The sequence below is a fragment of the Manis javanica genome, chromosome 9, assembly GCF_040802235.1.
Source record: "Manis javanica isolate MJ-LG chromosome 9, MJ_LKY, whole genome shotgun sequence".
NCBI classification, from domain to species: domain Eukaryota; kingdom Metazoa; phylum Chordata; class Mammalia; order Pholidota; family Manidae; genus Manis; species Manis javanica.
The window spans coordinates 51,204,679-51,226,388 of NC_133164.1; the positions used below are offsets into that span (position 1 = coordinate 51,204,679).

Here is a 21,710-nt window from a genome sequence, read left to right on the forward strand (position 1 = left end):
ATTGAACTTATGTAAATAAATATACTGCCATAAAATATAAAAATGTTCACTGAGAGCTTCCAAATTTGGGAGGGATCAGGTAAAGAGAAAGAAAATATTTCAGTCCTGCTCATAAAGGTATAATTTAGTAGACTGCTGTAAATTAGCTGAAGCAAAAACGTTTAATAACAAACCTTTTTTTTAAAGCTTAGAAACACTTGAAAAAATTCATAAAAATTAAAACCATTCTCCTCAGTTTATTCAATCTTATGTAATTAATTCTTGTTTGGCTTGAATCTAGTTTTTCTACTAGTTCCAGAGTAAAACAGTAACTATAAGTGACAAAAGACTTAAAAACAGCAATGATTAAATATCTGATGAGAGTTCATCATCAGGCAATTGACAAGGAAATTTGGTTATTTCTGTAACATAACAGTTCAGTAATCTAAAGTTTAGTTAGCATCATTCATTTGACAATGTTTCCCAGGTGATTTTTATAAGCCAAAAAGCTAAATAGTTCTCTTTATGGGGAGAAAATCCTCTGACAATGTTCCAGGACCCCTCTGGAAAATCTCGGAGTTAACTAGAAGTAAAAGGCTTTATTTAGAATTTAATTTTGGGAAGTTGTTAAAATTATCAAAAAGTTTTAAGGCACTTGCCTAAATAGGACTATATGTCACCACAAAACAATACTTATCATTTAATCAAAGTGAAAATAAAAGATTTTAAAGGCAGATAAAGAAAGTCACATAGTTGTTGAAAGGGTATCTCGCCATGACCCTCCTTACCCAGAACGACTCAGGAGACACAGGCCCATGCAAGAGATTTTATTATCTAAAAGAGAAAGTGGCTGCCCCTAGAGGGAGAGAGGGAGCAGCAGCGTGGTGCAGAGTGTTGTGCCTTTTATTGTGGTTGAGTATCGCTTGGCCTGTTGCCTTGGGGGCAGGTCGGAATGTTTAGAAGCCCAGGCAAGCCCTGACAAGTCCATGCATAATTCTCACTGGCTTATATGCTTGGGACCATGGGGTAAACAGAGGGTAAATTACTATTTTCTTATACTCCTCCTTTTTCTGTTTTATATGTGGTAGAGGATTTGGGAAGGGGTGAAGGTCAGTCTTCAGTAACTGCTTCCTGCTGATTAAGGGCGATGAAGTTCATTTTTGTATTGATGGTGGGTGGTCCTCAGTTGAACCCTTGGTCTGAAGTGGCAATGGTGTGTTCCAGGTTAAATAAGGATCTTCATATTTGGAGAGGGGTTGGTAATCCTGTAATACAAACTGGTTAGAAATTTTTTTTGCATTTGGGCCGATTGCTATGTTTACATAGGGTGGCTAATTTATAGCATTGTTTGGGGACATATGTGTGTTAGGCTGGAGGAAGGAAAAACAAGGACATGCAAACAGAACAGAGAGATGCTATGGGGGAGAACAGACCAGACCCCAAGGTTTGTACCTTATATGGAAAGGGGACAGCTCTTCCTGAATTCCATCCTTCTGATGTGCCAACTAAGATCCAGATGTCAGCCTCCTCCCTCTTGGAAGGAAAAAAAGTTTCTAGTTGTCTATTATGTCACCTTTAGCCAATCATACCTCTCCACACCCCCTAGGATAGCTTGCCCACTCCTCCCCTGCTAATCCCTTATAAGGCCCCACCTCCCTGACTGGGTGTGACTTCCCTGGTCTGTAATACCCAGACCGTGGAACATCACCCAGGAGTTGCACTCAAATAAACTACCTGGCCCTTTGTTGCCTCTCTTCGCTTGCTTATTTCGGCTAAAATTTATCTTATAAACTTAAATTAGCATTAGTACTTAATATTTTCTATTAGAATTCTCTGGAAGTTTCAGAATGCCCAATTTTCACAAGCACTTGTCTCTAAATCAATTTTTATTAATACCATCCAGAGGTAGAAAAATATTTTTCATTTACACACATACGGATTGAGATGTAATGTACAGTGAGAGGACAGACAGAGCTCCTGGCGTGAGCCAGGAGGGGACGAGAGCCCATGGTGGTGCATTGTCTAGGGGTTTATTAGGCAGTTGAGGATATTTGGGAATGTGAAAAAAGCTTGTGGGTGTGGACTTTAAGGCAAGTAGGAGGTGTTTAGGATTGCTTGGGAGACAGAGAGAGCTTGGCTCAGAGGTAGGAGAAAGCCTGGATATATGGGATCTCTTTCCATTTGCCCATGTGCTCACAGAAGTTGTGTAAGTCATGGAGAATTTTAGGATCTGAAGAGCCACTGAGGGGCCATTTAGACTGATTGTCCAAGGGATATTGTGGCCAGATCTCATTACAGTAGTGAACAAACAGAAACGGTTTGAGGTCTGGAGTGAGGTAGAGGGGTTTTAGATTATTGAGTAAGCACCCTAGTGGTGAATCTGTGGGAATGGAGGGGCCAGATTCCATGGTGAGAATGTGACTGTTCACAAATCACTGAGAGGTCCCAGAGCAATTGAGAAGGCTGCAGAGAAGATGAGACACAGTTAGGGGGTCATCACCACCTCTAACCAAGTGGTTGAGGCGAAAACATCAAGGAGGATCGGTACCTCGTACCAGGAATTTATGAGTAGATAAAGGGAGACTGGGCCTCAGTGGATGAGGATTCTCACCATGGGGAGGCAGAGAAGGGTTGACTATAGGGATCAACTGTGACTCTGAAAGTCGTGGTTGGGGGTGCCCCTGTCCCGGAGGAGCCCTTGGGGGTGCTGGACACTCAACAGTCACTTCCCAGTTTCCAAAGGGACATTTAAGTTGACTATGAAGGGGAGACTCACCAAATCGAAGGCCAGTGTTGGGCAAGAAGACAAGCAACTGGGGAAATAGGCGGTGAGCCTGTGGAGGAGGATTGGGCAGTGGGGGTTCCCAGAGCAGCTCAGATTCCCAGAGGAAGAGCAAAGTCAGTGGGAGGACCTCATCCGAGTCACGGCACCAATGAAAGGGTATCTCACCACAACCCTCCTTACCCAGAAGGACTCGGGAGACATGGGCCCACGCAAGAGATTTTATTATCTAAAAGAGAAAGTGGCTGCCCCTAGAAAGAGGGAGGGAGCAGCAGCGCAGTGCAGAGCATTGTGCCTTTTATTGTGGCGGAGTACTGCTGGGCCTGTTGCCTTGGGGGAGGGTTGGAATGTTCAGAAATAAGGTGGGGCAAGCCTAGGCAAGCCCAGACAAATAAAGGCATAATTCTCACCAGCTTATGTGCTTGGAACCTTGGGGTAAATGGAGGATACATTACTATTTTCTTATAGTTGTTAGCAAAGCTTAGCTCTTTTAATATTAAGATTTTGTTTTCTTGAGTACTCAAAAGGCCTGATTCAAAAAACATGAAGTGCAAGTAATTATTCTGATAAAACAACTAGAAAAATCCTTCAGAATATCTTAATACTAGGAGCAGAGCAATAGTTCAAGAAAACTTTGTCCTTTGACAGAGAACAAAATTTTGCTGTGTACTTGATATCAAAACTCATTTACTTCAATTTCACATAGCATGGCCACATTAAATTCCTTTTCCACAACCCTTCTCCAACTTTCTTTTTAAATTCAGAATTTCCCCTCTTTAAATAACGAACTTCATGTTAGGACAAAATTTCCTTCTTTTCTCTCAAAAATGCATTTCCATTCCTTATACCTTATCTTATCAAAACATAACATATCTTCTTTTACATGAAAGTCCTTAATTAGAACTTACAACCCTTAGAAACTTTAGTTTTCAGTGAAAACTAAGAAGTAAGCAATTGTAAACTGTTACAGTAGCTTTCTTTAGATTTGCAAATTTATGAATTGTGGGTAAAATTGTAACTTTTCAGAATATCTCACCTGGCTTTAGTACGTCTGCATATCAACAGGAGTTCAGAGGTGGAGAGAAGTGTGGCTTTAGTGTATTTGCATCATTCCTTTGGTGGGGCAAGCCTAGGCAAGCCCAGACAAGTAAAGGCATAATTACCTATCAGTGGGTAATTACCTGGGCAAGGTGGGCTTATCTGTACCCAAGAGGTGAGGGGAGGGCCGGTTTGCTTCTGCTGGAGCAGGAAAGAGAGAAGGACTGGGACTACAGTTTGTAAGCAATAAATGGATTTTAGACTTTATTTCTCCCTTTGACTGATTTCAGTTTTTAGAGGTATTTTGCCCCAAGATTTCCTTTCCTTGGACTTATATGAATACATTTCATAATTTCTAAAAATGTGCTTCTTCATAACACAATCTTTCAGTAAGCACAAGTTTACTAGTAAACCCAAATTTGTTTTTATTTTCTCTGTAATAAAGAAGCCAAAAATGGATAAACCTGTATTCAGTAATTAATGTTTCATTATTTTATGTTATTTGGAAATAACCTATTTCATTAACTTGACTCATTATTTAACTTAGCAAAACGTTAAGATTTCAGGTTACCAAAAAGATTTTCAAGTTGTTTTTAGGTATACATATTGTAACACATAATTATTGTTAAAAACTTTATATCCTACACCTGTTTAGTTCACTTGTTAACAACCATGCTAGATTATCTTCGAAGGCTTCATTAAACATCAGACAGCTGTCCCAAGCCTCACTCTTTTTTTTTTTTGAAAGATTTAACATATCAACTAGGCAGAATAAAATTTTTCATTTTAATGCTGATAACTGTAAAAACGTGTCTATTTTAATTAAACTGCAATTAGCATTAATGCTGACTATATCAGAATTTCTGAAAGTTTTAGAATGCCTAATTTTTACAAGCACTTATCTTTAAACCAATTACTTTTTAGCAGTACCATCTGGAGGCAACATATAAGGACACATAGCTACAGAAGCTGATACAAAGATTTTCTAGTTATTAATATCCAGTTGCAAAATGGCGTTGTAATTAAGGGTCTCATTTTGGGGCCATTTCTCTCTGCTTAGCAGTTTGTAGAGGCCAAGTGTCATTATAGAAGGAAATCAGCTTCTTTCTTTTTAACCTATCTAATTTTAAAAGTCTCTCAGAGTTTTTAAGAATACATCCTAAGGGCCAGTAGTTTAGAGTGCCGTTTATGGTCAGGCTGTGTTGCAGAAGATTAATTTCTTCCATTTCGGGGAGTCTAAAGACCTCCCAAGTTTTTGAGGATGCACCCTAATGAGGACTCATTTAGAATGGAGGAGGTATCACCGATGACTAAGTCAGGTCCTGAAATGAGAAAGGAGTCTCCCACTACCCCCAGGGGAACCAGGTGTCCCTAATGCTCAAGGGGCTAGGAGTTGTCCAGAGGTCCCCAGAAACCCAAAAGTACCTCTAGGTACAGGTTATGTGAAGCATCCCTCCATCAGGTATGCACAAGAGGTCCTGTGGCCCACCTGACTGCATAGGAGTCGCTGTGGCTGAACGCCATCCCTGGCCATGGCTCCAAGAACAGGAGTTGGGGAGGAGGAGGAGAGGGGTCAGGACCTGAAGTCCAGGGTAGACTTTGCTTGACTGAGCAACCTGATAACATCACTTTCAGTGACCCTGAGGGGAGACAAAGCATCTCAGTGTGGTGACATCGAATTAGATGGGTTATTAAGCTAGATCCAAAGGCCAAGGTCTCATTCTTGGCTGTCTCATAGGTACACCCAAAATGCTTTAAATCCTAGGTGACCCTGGATGGCATAGACAGACCAAACAGACTGCTCATCCCAAAGTGGAAGGTGATAGGTGTGAAAGGCAGAGAAAAGGGGTATAGAAGTTGCGAGTCCAGATGTGAATGAAGAGGCAAGAGAATAGGCGTGCAGGCAGGGGGATAGACATGGAACTGAAAGGAAGATGGGCTACACTGAGACAAGGAGGAGGTGCCAGGGATTGCATGAGTGGAGGCAATGGATCCTGGGAAGTTGGGAGCACACCCTCTAGGGAGAATGTGCCAGAGTGGGGTGGATGGTTTTGCTTCACAGGCTACCTTGAAAGGGACATTGCCTGGAGGTTGGTGGCCTAGAGAAAATCTAACCTGTTTCAGGACCAATTTACCCTCACATGGGAGACTTACTGTAGGTGGCAACTGCTTTAGTGGCTTTTAGTCAATCTGTGCCCACCAAGGAAGTAGCAAGAGCAACCAAAGACCCAAAAGAAAAAAGACAAGGACTGTACCTTAAAGTAGCATAGAATCCCCCCTTGCCTAAACCATTAGTGAGGGCTGCATTAGAAGTCCCTTTGCAGTCACCAAGATGTTGTCAGACAATCCAGTCCAATCCAGTTGAAGACATCTCCCTGTGTGCTAGCTGAGACCTCAACATGCAGGAGGGTTCTTGAGTCTGACTGAGAAATAATTCACAAGCAGGTTGAGCAGGTACAGGCAGAGTGTTTTAATGAAGCAAAGTACACACCCAAGGAGGTAGTGTGGGCATGGTGCAGACGTGAGCAGCACCTGAGCACTTATTTTTTTTATCACATAATCCTCTAAATGTTTTATGTTTAACTCACTCTCTCAGTCTTCACAACACGCCTAGGAAGTTGTTTCTATTGTAATGACCATCTTGGGAAACTGAGGCACATTATGGCTCGATGATTTGCCTAAGATTTTGTCAAAGGGACAAGCTAATGGATTCAAATAAAGATGGCTAGGCTGCACTGTGACCTTGTTTCTGTCTCCCATATTCTCCATCTCAGCGAAAGACACATGATACTCCTAGTTCTCTAAGATCTGACTCCAGTCTAGCCTCTTTTAGCTTGACATCCTCCAAAAAACTTATGTTTCAATTAAACCAGATGACTCCTTATTTCCCAAAAACACATTTTCAAACTTGTCTTTTTTGTTCATATTGCTAGAGGATATTTTTTCATTAGGTTGGATTTATTATTTTATTATAAAATAGAGACATGGGAATTATTTACAGGATGAAAGATTTCAGAACTTCAGTGAAACAGGCACCTTCATGTGGTGCCATTTCTTTTTTTTTTATTCAGGTATGATTGATATACACTCTTATGAAGGTTTCACATGAAAAAACAATGTGGTTACTACTTTTACCCATATTATGAAGTCCCAACCCATACCCCAATGGAGTCACTGTTCATCAGTGAAGCAAGATGACACAGATCCACTATATGCCTTCTCTGTGCTACACTGTTCTCCCCGTGATCTCCCAAACATGTATACCAAACATAATACCTCTAAATCCCCTTCTCCCTCCCTCCCCACCCACCCTCCCACAACCCTCCCCTTTGGTAACCACTAGTTCATTTTTGGAGTCTCTGAGTATGCTGCCATTTTGTTCCTTCAGTTTTGCTTCACTGTTATACTCCACAAATGATGGAAATCATTTGGCATTTGTCTTTCTCCACCAGGCTTATTTCACTGAGTATAATGTCCTCCAGCTCCATCCATGTTGTTGCAAATGGTAGGATTTGTTTCTTTCTTATGGCCAAATAGTATTCCATTGTGTATATGTACCACACCTTCTTTATCCATTCATCTACTGGTGGACACTTAGCTTGCTTCCATATCTTGGCTCTTGTAAAAAGTGCTGCAATAAACATAGGGGTGCATATGTCTTTTTGAATCTGAGAAGTTGTATTCTTTGGGTAAATTCCAAGGAGTGGGATTCCCAGGTCAAATGGTATTTCTACTTTTAGTTTTTTGAGGAACCTCCATATTGTTTTCCACAATGGTTGAACTAGCTTACCCACCAGCAGTGTAGAAGAGTTCCCCTTTCTCCACATTCTCACCAGCATTTGTTGTTCTTAGTCTTTTCGATGCTGGCCATTCTTACTGGTGTGAGGTGATATCTCATTGTGGTTTTAATTTGCATTTCCCTAATGATTAGTGATGAGGAGCATCTTTTCATGTGTCTGTTGGCCATCTGAATTTCTTCTTTGGAGAACTGTCTCTTCATATCATCTTCCCATTTGTTAAATGGGTTCTTTGCTTTTTGGGTGTTGAGGCATGTAAGTTCTGTATATATTTTGGATGTTAACCCCTTGTTGGATCTGTCATTTACAAATATATTCTCCCATACTGTAGAATGCCAGATTGTTCTGTTGATGGTGTCCTTTGCCATACAGAAACTTTTTAGTTTGATGTAATCCCATGAGTTGATTTATGCTTTTGTTTCCCTTGCTCGAGGAGATGTGTTCAGGAAGAAGTTGCTCGTGCTCATTCATATTCAGGAGATGTTTGCCTATGTTGTCTTCTAAGAGTTTTATAGTTTCATTACTTACATTTAAGTCTTTAGCCCATATTGAGATTACTTTTGTGTATGGGGTTAAACAATAATCCAGTTTCATTTTCTTGCATGTAGCTGTCCAGTTTTGCCAGCACCAGCTGTTGAAGAGGCTGTCATTTCCCCATTGTATGTCCATGGCTCCTTTATCATATATTAACTGACCATATATGGTTGGGTTTATATCAGGGTTCTCTAGTCTGTTCCATTGGTCTATGGGTCTGTTCTTGTGCCAGTAACAAATTGTCTTGATTACTGTGGCTTTGTAGTAGAGCTTGAAGTCAGGGAGCATAGTCCCCCCAGCTTTATTCTTCCTTCGCAATATTGCCTTGGCTATTTGAGGTCTTTTATGGTTCCACATGAATTTTAGGATGATTTTCTCTAGTTTGTTGAAGAATGCTATTAGTATTTTGATAGGAATTGCATTGAATCTATAGGTTGCTTTAGGCAGGATGGCCATTTTGACAATATTAATTCTTCCTATGCATGAGCATGGGATATGTTTCCATTTATTGGTATCTTCTTTAATTTCTCTCATGAGTGTCTTGTAGATTTCAGAGTACAGGTCTTTCACTTTCTTGGTTAGGTGTATTCCTAGGTATTTTGTTCTTTTTGATGCAATTGTGAATGGAATTATCCTCCTGATTTCTCTCTCTGCTAGTTCATTGTTAGTGTGTAGGAATGCCACAGATTTCTGTGTATTAATTTTGTATCCCACAACTTTGCTGAATTCAGATATTAGATCTAGTAGTTTTGGAGTGGATTCTTTAGGGTTTTTTATGTACAATATCATGTCATCTGCAAACAGGGGCAGTTTAACTTCTTCCTTGCCAATCTGTCTGTCTTTTATTTCTTTGTGTTGTCTGATTGCCATGGTAGTACCTCCAGTACTATGTTGAATAGAAGTGAGGAGATTGGGCATCTTTGTCTTCTTCCCAATCTTAAAGGAAAAGCTTTCAGCTTCTTGCTTTTAAGTATAATGTTTGCTTTGAGTTTGTCATAAATGGCCTTTATTATGTTGAGGTAACTCCCCTCTATACATATTTTGTGGAGAGTTTTTATCATGAATGGATGTTGAATTTTGTCAAATGCTTTTTCAGCATCTATGGATATGATCATGTGGTTTTTGTCCTTCTTTTTGTTGATGTGGTGGATGATGTTGATGGATTTTCGAGTCTTGTACCATCCTTGCATCCCTGGGATGAACCCTGCTTGATCATGATGGATGATTTTTTGCTATATTTTTGAATTGTTTGCTAATATTTTGTTGAGTATATTTGCATCTATGTTCATCAGGGATATTGGTCTGTAATTTTCATTTTTTTGGGGGTCTTTTCCTGGTTTTGGTATTAGAGTGATGCTGGCCTCATGGAATGAGTTTGGAAGAATGCCCTCCTCTTCTATTTTTTGGAAAATTTTCAGGAGCATGGGTATTAGGTCTTCACTAAATGTTTGATAAAATTCAGTGGTGAAGCCATCTGGTCCAGGGGTTTTGTTCTTAGGTAATTTTTTTATTTCCAGTTTGATTTGATTGCTGGTAATTGGTCTGTTCAGATTTTCTGTTTCTTCCTTGGTCAGCCTTGGAAGGATGTACTTTTCTAGAAGGTTGTCCATTTTTTCTATGTTACCAAGTTTGTTAGCATATAATTTTTCATAGTATTCTCTAATAATTTTTTGTATTTCTGTAGTGTCTGTAGTGATTTTTCCTTTCTCATTTCTGATTCTTTATATGTGTGTAGACACTCTTTTTTTCTTGATAAGTCTAGCTGGTGGTTTATCTATTTTGTTTATTTTCTCAAAGAACAAGCTCTTGCTCTCATTGATTCTTTCTATTGTTTTATTCTTTGCAATTTTATTTATTTCTGCTCTAATCTTTAATATGTCCCTCCTTCTACTGACTTTGGGCCTCATTTGTTCTTTTTTTCTAGTTTCATTAATTGTGAGTTTAGACTGCATATATGGAATTTATCTTCTTTCCTGAGGTAGGCCTGTATTGAATATACTTTCCTCTTTGCACCACCTTGGCTGCATCCCACAGATTTTGTGTTGTTAAATTATTATTGTCATTTATCTCCATATATTGCCTGATTTCTGTTTTTATTTGTTCATTGATCTCTTGGTTATTTAGGAGCATGTTGTGAAGCCTCCATGTGTTTGTGGGATTTTTCATTTTCTTTGCATAGTTTTTTCCTAGTTTCATACCTTTGTGGTCTGAGAAACTGGTTGGTACAATTTCAATATATTTGAATTTATTGAAGCTCTTTTTGTGGCCCAGTATATGATCTATTCTTGAAAATGTTCCATGTACACTTGAGAAGAATATGTATTCTGCTGCTTTTGGGTGTAGAGTTCTGTAGAGGTCTGTTAGGTCCATCTGTCCATCTGTTCTAATGTGTTCTTCATTGCTTCTGTCTCCTTACTTATTTTCAGTCTGGTTGATCTGTCATTCAGAGTGAGTGGAGTGTTGAAGTCTCCTGGAATGAATGCATTGCATTCTAATTCCCCTTTTAATTCAGTTTGTATTTGTTTCACATATGTAGGTGCTCCTGTGTTGGGAGTATAGATATTTATAATGGTTATATCTTCTTGTTGGATTTATCCCTTTATCATTATGTAATATCCTTCTTTGTCTCTTTTTAATTTCTTTCTTTTGAGGTCTATTTTGTCTGATACAAGTACTGCAACTCCTGTTTTTTTCTCTCTATTAGTTGCATGAAATATCTTTTTCCATTCCTTCACTTTTAGTCTGTGTATGTCTTTGGGTTTAAAGTGAGTCTCTTTAAGGCAACATGTAGATGGGTCTTGTTTTTTTTTTATCTTTCAGTGACTCTGTATCTTCTGATTGGTGCATTCAGTCCATTTACATTTAGGGTGATTATCGATAGGTATGTACTTATTGCCATTGCAGACTTTAGATTCATGGTTACCAAAGGCTCAAGGTTAACTTCCTTACTACCTAAGATCTAACTTAACTCACTTAATATGCTATTATAAACACAACCTAAAGGTTCTTTTCTTTTTCTCCTCCTTTTTCTTCCTCCTCCATTCTTTATATGTTAGGTATCATATTCTGTACTCTTTGTCTATCCCTTGATTGACTTTGGGGATAGTTCATTTAATTTTGCATTTGCATAGTAATTAGCTGTTCTGCTTTCTTTACTGTGGTTTTATTACCTCTCGTGACAGCTATTAAACCTTAGGAACACTTTCATCTATAGCACTTCCTCCAAAATTGACTGTAGAGATGGTTTGTGGGAGGTAAATTCTCTTAGCTTTCACTTATCTGGAAATTGTTTAATCCCTCCTTCAAATTTAAATGATAATCTTGCCGGATAAAGTAATCTTGGTTCCAGGCCCTTCTCCTTCATTGCATTAAATACATCATGCCACTCCCTTCTGGCCTGTTAGGTTTCTGCTGAGAAGTCTGATGTTAGCCCAAAGGGCTTTCCGTTGTATGTGATCTTATTTCCCTCTCTCGCTGCTTTTAAAAGTCTGTCCTTATACTTGGTCTCTGCCATTTTAGTTACTATATGTCTTGGTGTTGTCTTCCTTGGGTCCCTTGTGTTGGGAGATCTGTGGATCTCCATGGCCTGAGAGACTATCTTCTTCCTCAGATTGGGGAAGTTTTCAGTAATTACCTCCTCAAAGACACTTTCTTTCCCTTTCTCTCTCTCTTCTTCTTCTGGTACCTATATGATGTGAATACTGTTATGTTTGAATTGGTCACACAGTTCTCTTAATATTCTTTCATTCTTAGAGATCCTTTTTTCTCTTTGTGCCTCAGCTTCTTTGTACTCCTATTCTCTAGTTTCTATTTCATTTATCATCTTTTCCACTATATCCAATCTGCATTTTTTAAAGTTTGGTATCATTAATCTACAATTACATGAGGAACATTATGTTTACTAGACCCCCCCCTTCACCAGGTCCCCCCACATACCCCAATAATCAGTCCATCAGCGTAGTGAGATGCTGTAAAATCACTACTTGTCTTCTCTGTGTTGTACAGCCCTCCCCATGCCCCCCCAACATTATACACACTAATCATAATGTCCCCTTTCTTCTTCCCACCTATCCTCCCCAGTCCCTTTCCCTTTGATAACTCTTAGTCCTTACTTGGGTTCTGTGATTCTGCTGCTGTTTTGTTCCTTCAGTTTTTCCTTTGTTCTTATACTCCACAGATGAGTGAAATCATTTGGTACTTGTCTTTCTCTGCCTGGCTTATTTCACTGAGCATAATACCTTCTAGCTCCATCCATGTTGTTGCGAATGGTAGGATTTGTTTTCTTCTTATGGCTGAATAATATTCCATTGTTAATATGTACCATATCTTCTTTATCCATTTATCTACTGATGGACACTTAGGTTGCTTCCATTTCTTGGCTATTGTAAATAGTGCTGCAGTAAACATAGGGGTGCATCTATCTTTTTCAAACTGTGCTGCTGCATTCTTAGGGTAAATTCCTAGAAGTGGGATTCCTGTGTCAAATGGTATTTCTATTTTAGGCTTATTGAGGAACCTCCATACTGCTTTCCACAATGGTTGAAGTAATTTACATTCCCACCAGCAGTGTAGGAGGGTTCCCCGTTCTCCACAACCTTGCCAACATTTGTTGTTGTTTGTCTTTTGGATGGTAGCCATCCTTACTGGTGTGAGGTGATATCTCATTGTGGTTTTAATTTGCATTTCTCTGATGACTAGTGATGTGGAGCATCTTTTCATGTGTCTGTTGGCCATCTGAATTTCTTCTTTGGAGAACTGTCTGTTCAGCTACTCTGCCCATTTTTTAAATTGGATTATTTGCTTTTTGTTTGTTGAGGTGCATGAGCTCTTTATGTATTTTGGATGTCAACCCTTTATTGGATCTGTCATTTATGAATATATTCTCCCATACTGTAGGATGCCTTTTTGTTCTATTGATGGTGTCCTTTGCTGTACAGAAGCTTTTCCACTTGATATCATCATATAGTCCAACTTGTTCATTTTTGCTTTTGTTTCCTTGCCTGGGGAGATATGTTCCTGAAGACGTCACTCATGTTTATGTCCAAGAGATTTTTGCCTATGTTTTTTTCTAAGAGTTTTATGGTTTCATGGCTTACATTCAGGTTTTTGATTCATTTTGAATTTACTTTTGTGAATGGGGTTAGACAATGATCCAGTCTCATTCTTTTACATGTAGCTGTCCAGTTTTGCCAACACCATCTGTCAAAGAGGCTGTCATCTCTCCGTTGTATGTTCATGGCTCCTTTATCGTATATTAACTGACCATATATGTTTGGGTTAATGTCTGGAGACTCTATTCTCTTCCACTGGTCTGTGGCTCTGCTCTTGTGCTAATACCAAATTGTCTTGATTACTGTGGCTTTGTAGTAGAGCTTGAAGTTGGGAGCACAATTCCCCAGCTTTATTCTTCCTTCTCAGGATTGCTTTGGTTATTCGGGGTCTTTGGTGGTTCCATATGAATTTTGGAACTATTTGTTCCAGTTTGTTGAAGAATGCTGTTGGCAATTTGATAAGGATTGCATTAAATCTATAGATTCCTTTGGGCAGGATGGCCATTGACAATATTAATTCTTCCTAGCCAAGAGCATGGGATGAGTTTCCATTTGTTAGTGTCCTCTTTTATTTCTCTTAAGAATGTCTTGTACTTTTCGGGGTATAGGTCTTTCACTTCCTTGATTAGGTTTATTCCTAGGTATTTTATTCTTTTTGATGCAATTGTGAATGGAATTGTTTTCCTGATTTCTCTTTCTATTGGTTCATTGTTAGTGTATAGGAAAGCCACAGATTTCTGTGTGTTAATTTTGTATCCTGTTAACTTTGCTGTATTCCCATATCCGTTCTAGTAGTTTTGGAGTGGAATCTTTAGGGTTTTTTATGTACAATATCATGTCATCTGCAAATAGTGACAGTTTGACTTCTTCTTTACCAATCTGGATTCCTTGTATTTCTTTGTTTTGTCTAATTGCTGTGGCTTGGACCTACAGTACTATGTTGAATAACAGTGGGGAGAGTGGACATCCCTGTCTTGTTCCCGACTTAGAGGAAATGCTTTCAGCTTCTTGCTGTTCAGTATGATGTTGGCTGTGGGTTTTTCATATATGGCCTTTATTATGTTGACGTACTTGCCTTCTATCCAATCTGCTTTTAATGCCCTCCATTTTGTTCTTGTATGATTCAATCTCTGACCAGAATTCATTCCTGAGTTCATGATTATCTTTCCGTATCTCCATGAGCATGTTAATGATTTTTATTTTGAACTGCCTTTCAAGAAGAGTTTAGAGGTCCATGTCATCTTTCTCAGGCTTTATATTAATTTTACTCTGAACCATGTTCCTTTGGCATTTCATATTTGTATATGGCGCCCTCTAGGGTCCAGAAGCTCTACTCTCTGGAGCTGCTCAGCCCCTGAAGCACTGTCACAGGTAAAAGCGGAGTGGTATTGGTGCCTGGGGGGAGCAAAGAGCTGTTTCCTGCTTCCTGAGCGCTATGCCTGTCTCCCCTGCCTGAACCAGTGGGCTGAAAACACAGGTATAAGCCTCTATGCTTTGTGTTTGTAGTTGCTGTAGACAGATCTTCCCTGTGGCTTGCCTAATGCCAGGGTGGGGTTTGCCAGTTCACCAACCAAGTGGGGCTGGCTAGGAGAAAGGCCAGTAGGCTGCCTGTCATGGAGGGGGTCCTTGGAGCTGTGTAGCCAGTCAGGGAGCTGGAGTACCTGGAAATCATGAAATCTCCCAACCTGCTGGGCAGAGTGCACCCAGACAATTTTGTCTACCTTTCCTTTCTCCTGAGCAGTAAGCTCTGTGCAATCCTTGCCCCTTTAGCAGCCCTCTTGCTAGGGGCTTCCTTGTTAGGAAGTCTCTCAGACTGCCCGCCTTTCTTTTGTCCCAGGGAACCTGGATATGGATCCCTGTTTTCCACAAGTGGCTGGAATCTCAGTCTCTCCAGGAATTCTGCCTGTCTTAGCTTTCCAACCTCGTAATCATGAGAGTATAATGAAAGACCATGAAATGTAGGTTTGTGCTCCCAGAGCAGATCTCAGGAGCTTGGTATTCAGCAGTCCCAGGCCTCCACTTCCTCCCTTCCCAGTTTCTCTTCCTCCAGCCCGTGAGCTTGGGTGGGTGAAGGGCTTGAGCCCCGCTGGGCCACAGCTTTGGTACGTTACCCTGTTCCGTGAGGTCTCGTCTTTTCTCCAGGTGTATGCATTCTGGCGCAGTCATCTTTCCTGTTGTTCTTTCAGGATTAGTTGTATTAATTGTATTCTCATATTATATGGGGTTTTAGGTAGAAGCCTCTGTCTCACCTCTCATTCCACTATCTTTAATCCCCCCCATGTGGTGCCATTTCAATAGGGATTCATTTCAGGCTACATACTTTACAAGAATGTTAGCATCTCTAAGTAAGAAATAATCCTTGTCATCCAGAATTATTTGGTGCATCCATATTCTGGGAGAAGAACTTTATCTCTAACTTTCACAATATTTGGTTAAAGTTCTCTACCCTTTCCTTTAGAGCTCAATCCAACAGCTATTACTATTGCTTGCAATACTTTTCCTTGAGATTTTTCTGGAAGCATTATGCCTCCTTTGGTTACATTTTTGGCTGCACTCCTTTCAATCAGTACTTGGTCAAAGAGGGGAAGAAACTTTCTAAATGTCTGTCCTGCCATGACTGCAACCGCCACAGTTCATACCATGTTCTTGCACTGCTGCAAAGAGAGACCTACCGTCCTGCTGAAGAATATTTTTTACAGTTAAGATTATGACCCTTGTAGAATTATGAAGTGTACAGCTGTCAACATTTTTATTTAATTTAGTAGTTAGTTGTTAGTTAATGAGGGATTTGCCTTTTCCTGAATGTCATATAGTTGGAATCATATAGTATAATAGCCTTTTCAGATAGACTTCTTTCAGTTAGTAATATACATTTAAGTTTCTGTCTTTTCATGGCTTGATAACTTATTTCTTTTTAGCACTGAACAATATCCCATTGTCTGGATGTATTATCACTTATTTATCTAAGGGCATGTTTTTGAGTCATCTACATAGATACTGGAATTATAGTAGATGGGTAGCAGGAGTGAAGTTGAATGGACAGCTGTTGTCACTTGGCAAGTGAACAAATGAAGGATAGTGACCAAGAAGAAAGGAGAAGAGAAGGGTAGAGCTGGTGATTATAGACTCAAAATAAATTTCCTTTTCCTTAAATGAAGGTAAAATATGATTTGGAGGGGCAGTGGGATGGGAAAAAGTGCTGAATATCTTCTCCAACCCCTACCCACCCCGACCCCACTCCAACTCCTATAATACCTAAGGAGGGAAAATGCAAAACGAAAGACAAGGTCTTGGTGAAGGGTTGGGTATTACTCCATGCACGGAGTGCTCAGTGATGGGGTTGAGCATGAAGCCTAGTGTAAAGGCGGGCAGAGAATAGCAATAGGAAGATGAGTTTGGAGAGAAAGCAGTGAGCCAAATAAACAAACAAGAATACAAACAGAATGAGATGACTGGAGAGGGGTGAATCTGATGATGGTTTTGAGGACTCTTGTGTAAAGATGTTTCTGTGCTGATCATCTCTAAATAGTGCCAACTCTATACTACCTTCACTATTTGTGGTCTCATCAGCAATTGGTGGCTTTTGCCTCTGACTCCAAATTAAATCTTGGTGATGAGGGTGTTTTGTTTGATTTTGTGTCTTATCTAAACTCCACTTCAAGAAGAATGATGGCATGTGTAAACCTGGATTAGGATGAAATGTCTTGAAGTGGTGGCTCTCAACTCTGGTTGCACATTACAAACAACTGGGAATATTTTTAAAACCCCGAATGCCATCCAAACCCAACTGAATCAGAACTTATGGAGGTAGACTCAGGCATCAGTATTTTTTTAAGTGATACAAAAGTACAACCAAAGTTGACAACCAATTTACAATTTGTAAGAAATAAAACAGAGTAATACATAGACATAAAAGAAGGTCAAAGTGTTATGTATATTTATAGAAAAGAGAAATCAGATCTCGTGGGAAGACTTGGAAAGATTTCATAGGAATCATGCCTTTGAGATGAAGAATTTAAAAAGATAAAGACCATAGTAGGGAGAATAATATAATAAAGCTATCAGGTTGAGCAAAGTTATGGAGTTTTGAAAATACTGGACCTGATATAGCCACTGGTTCCACTATATAACGTAGTTCCAGGAGCAAAGTCAAAGAAAAATCTGAGAACAGACTGAGTTCTGGACAGTGGGAGAGTCATTGAAAGTGATACACGGAGCAACCCATTTAGAGTTTTGGATAGAAAAGACACGTCTAGAAGCAATGTGAAAAATGAAATGGAGAGCCTGAAAGGATGACCAATTAAGAGGTTTTTGCAGTATTTAGTTTTAAGGTGGAGTGGGAATGGAAAGCAGGGGAGAAAAGAGAGAAATAGGACAGATCTAGAATGTAAAGGACCAGGCGATTTAGATATGAAGAACAAAAAAGAGGAGTCAAGGTTAATCAGAAAATTTTAAGAGCAAAATTTTAAGTGGTATCATTAACAAACATAAAGAAAATAGGAGTTGGACTGGTTTGATAAGATGAAGATAAGTTTTATTTTTACTGCTCAAGTAGAAAATGCTTATAAGACATCTAGATGGAGATATCTAACAAAAAAGTGGGAATGAAAGCTAGGAGATCAAAAGATGGCTTGCAACTGGAGACATTTAAAATTTGCTTGGTGTTAATAATGGAAACTATGGGAGAAGGAGAATTTGATTCTGTTTTGTGAGTAGCAGGTGCTCGATGAACATGTTTTATTGATATTTGAAGAAGCAGAATTGTCTAGACAACATTTAGGAGGAGAAAGTTGATGTGGGTTTTGGAGGATGAAAATGAAGAGAGACAGAAGGAAATCCAGGATTCTCCACGGTATTGGTGACCTATGGCAGAAAAAGTCAAGAAGGACAGGATGGTCCACTGTGTGAAACGCTACAGGGAAATTAAAGAAATCTTACAAAAATCTTTGGAGTTGGCCACTAGGCAATCCTTAACATGTAAGCTTCATGAGTGCAGATATTTTTGTTTGTTAGAAGATTGCTGGCACACTGTACTCAATCATAAAGTACTGAGCAAATGAATAGGTGATATTTCAGAGAACATTTCCAGAAGACTGTCAGAGGTAGAAGCCAAATCTTAAGGAATGCATAGAGTTGCCCTAGAAGAAACTTCATGATCTCTTTCAAAATGGGTGGTCAGAGTGAACTTTTAAAAAGTAAATCAGATTATATCACTTTCCTGCTTAAAATGCTTCAGTGGCTTCCTACTGAATTTGGAATAAAACCAAACCAAACCACGTTGCCTGAGATGGGAAGCTCTGCACAACATGCCCTACATTTCAACTGAATTGTATCACTTTCCCTCTCACACTACCTTCCAGCTATGTCCTTGAACCTGAAGTTCTTACTTGTCCCTTTTATGCCTTGACCATGCCAATCTTGTTCCTTTGTTGTGGTTCCCTTTGACTATTTGAAATAGAATGCAGTATTATGGTCCCTGTGGTGGTTCCACAAACAAGGTGAACTATGCAAGCTGTAGAGGCCCTGAGTCATCCATGACAACTCATGCTGTGCTGTGAAGGTGCCATACAGCCATCTTGCCTGTGTCAGCAAGATTGTCACAGCTCTTCACCAGTGATCAAGAAAAGAAAACAGGCTGGAATGCTCAAAAAAGATAAATTGGAAAGAAATCTGTTAGGATTTTTTAGGAGAATGAGTAATAATCCTAATCCTTGCTTCCTATCACATATAGATGGCATCATAATGTGGATAGTCTATTCTTTTAAGACACCAGATGTACCCTTGACACCAACTTTGATACACTGATAAATGTAACCTCTTTCCTGCATGTATCCCCTGTTGTAAGAAGGTATATAAACTGTCCCCAGACAATGGGCTTTCGGACAGTCTGATCAGAACTCTGTGATCCACTGTCATCCAGGTCATGGCCCTCAGTAAGACTGAATAAACTCTTTCTTTCTTAATACTGATGGCTGTGTTGATTTCTGTCAATAGCTAGAGTATGCTGTCCCAGTTTTTCCTCTTAACTCCCTTGTCATCTTTTAGGTCTCTTTATATTTTACCATCTCTCCAGAGAACATTCCTGAATACCTGGTTTAAGGTAGTCCTTTCCTTAACCCCCACTGCTCTATTTCCTTCCTAGGACTTCCTAGTCTGGAATTATCTTGTTGGTTTATGTGTTTAATGTTTGTCTCTTCCCATTAGAATATAAACTACATAGGAGGGAGAAAATGCAAATAGCGGGATGGAAATAACTGAGGAATAAAAGTTCAGAAAAAGCAAAAGGAGATGGGATCAAGAGCTCCAAAGGAGGAATTAAATGCTCTTTCTTCCCCTGAAACAAGAACAAGGAAGGTAGAAGAGAGCAGGAACCTTAGGAAATGTGAGGTGTAATACTTTATGCAATCTGATGAATTCTTTTCCCATCAGCCTTTAATGACATGGTTAAATTAGTTGTGGGAATAGTTGGAAACTGCTTGATTTTACCCTGTCAGTCGGCTCTGTAAGACATGCTGTGTATATTAGGGTGGAAAACATCTCTTTCTAGATTCTTTTGTCTGTGGATCTACTAGGCTTAGCAAAAGACTCACTGATCCATATTTTGTATATAAAAAGTGCTTCCTGAACCATTAAGGTCTTTACAGATGTTGTTACTCTTATTTTACTGTGTGCATGATTGTAAAGGAGGTACCACCCTCCCTAAGCACCAGGAAGGAACATCAGGGTGGAGGTCCACCATGCCCCCAGTTGGGCTTCAGCATTGTTCCTAAGAGACAGTGAGTTTAGATTTACAAAGCATTTATTTTTTCCCCATGTGCTAAGAAATAACTAAGCATTACATTCACATACCCCTGCTGTGAAAGATTACAATAATGTTATTTTAACCCCATTTTCTGTAGAAAGGTGGAAATCAGATCTGCTCCAGACTAAATAAGAAGTCAGAAATAAAATTAGAGCCACTGGCTAATCCAGGCTTTGGGACTGTGCATGCACTATATCTTTTACACACTCTAAAGTTTGGGTGACAACTGCCAGCTACACTGTTGGCATTCTGTTCAGTTCCTCACTTCTCCCCTTACCCCCACACTAGTATGGACAACCAAGGTATGCAGGCATCGTGCGTTATGGTGTGTGACAAACAGACATAAAAGGTAAACATTACTTGTCTACAAAAATATTTAGTTGGCACTATGTTTTCCCCCATCTCTTCTCTTTCACTCTCTTTTTCCAATTTGTCATTTTGAAATCAGCTTTGAGGTGAGGCAGAGTGGTTTGAGATGGCTAAAAACATTCCAGAAAACTATGTTCTATGAGAGTCAAAGAATGGCCTGACTGGACTACCCGAGCTTCAGCTCTTCCCACAATTAACCCTTTACTCCTGAGGTACGGATAGATTGGAAGCCAAATAAGTTTTACACTGGATAAAGACTATAGAAGTGGTTGGGTGTGAGGGTGTTTGTAAGCAGGGACTTCTCTGCCCCTGCTGGGTTGTCGAGGACACTTCTACCAGTTCAGGTGCAACTCAGCCAAGTTTCCAGGAAGCCTTCCTTCCCTATTTCCTCTCTAGTAGCTTTCTGGGTGAGTTTCAGTCCAGAACACACAGGCCTTTATGGATCTCCCCCATTTTAATAACACTTCCTTTCCTGTTTTTAAAGACTCCTGTGATACTTTCTCTCATGTCCAACCAAGTTAAGACCAGTGGGAAAAAAAAATCAAATAAACCCCAACCCAGCTCTGATTATAGCCCATTACATGTAATTATGCATCAGTTACCCTGTAGTATCACAAATAATGCACATGCTAACACATCCAGAACGTGTATAAATAAGTGTATGTACCCAATATGTACATATTCCTTAATATTTAACCTACATTGTATGTAATGGCTATTTTTGTCATTGATGTACATCCCTTTCTAGACTCACACATTTCTATCACTAAGCTACCTCTATGTATGATAGAGTTGGAAGACCCTGTGTTTGAATCATGTCTCTCTCATTATACGGCTTGTATGAAAGGGAACTTAGGAAGAAGAGTAGATGGAGTTGGAGAATCAATGGCCCCATGAAACGACCGTAAATCTTACCATTAGGCGTTCTAAGCTCCTGGGAATAATCTTCTCTGCCATTTCAGACATGCTTTCAATTTAGTTCATTTCAAGGCCTGCCCAATTACCTCACAAACGTTGTGAATACTTAATTTGGTCTGCACTGAAGAGAGAAGGCTTCTCTTACAGCCTAAGCTGAAGGAGCAAAGGAAAACAAGGTCGTTCTACACCAAAAATGTACTGAGTAGAACACTGAGTGGAGAGAATAAAAAAAGCGTGACTCTCACATAACTAACATTATCTTGGGCCACAACCCTAACAAATCGGCGACTTACTAGGAGCTAAGGTGCCTAATCCCCACGGGGCGCCGAGGCTCTGGTGACAGGAGACAGCCTACCCACCGCCCAACCTTCCCTGCCGCCCCGCCCCGCGCACACGTACGCGCAGGCGCACGCCGCCGCGCTCCAGGGGGCGGTCCCTGG

At 39.8% G+C, this 21,710-nt stretch overlaps 1 long non-coding RNA gene and 1 pseudogene across 1 annotated transcript; both read right to left on the reverse strand.

Moving 5' to 3' along the window:
* Positions 1 to 791: 791 nt before the first annotated feature.
* Positions 792 to 21,621, reverse strand: LOC108394153 (uncharacterized). The gene is made up of 3 exons (XR_012121059.1): positions 21,268 to 21,621; positions 1,432 to 1,512; positions 792 to 1,244 (listed from the first exon to the last, which is right to left on the reverse strand). It is a non-coding gene; the product is annotated as an uncharacterized lncRNA (long non-coding RNA).
* LOC140843372 (10 kDa heat shock protein, mitochondrial pseudogene) lies at positions 12,530 to 16,380 on the reverse strand (annotated as a pseudogene).
* Positions 21,622 to 21,710: the final 89 nt, after the last annotated feature.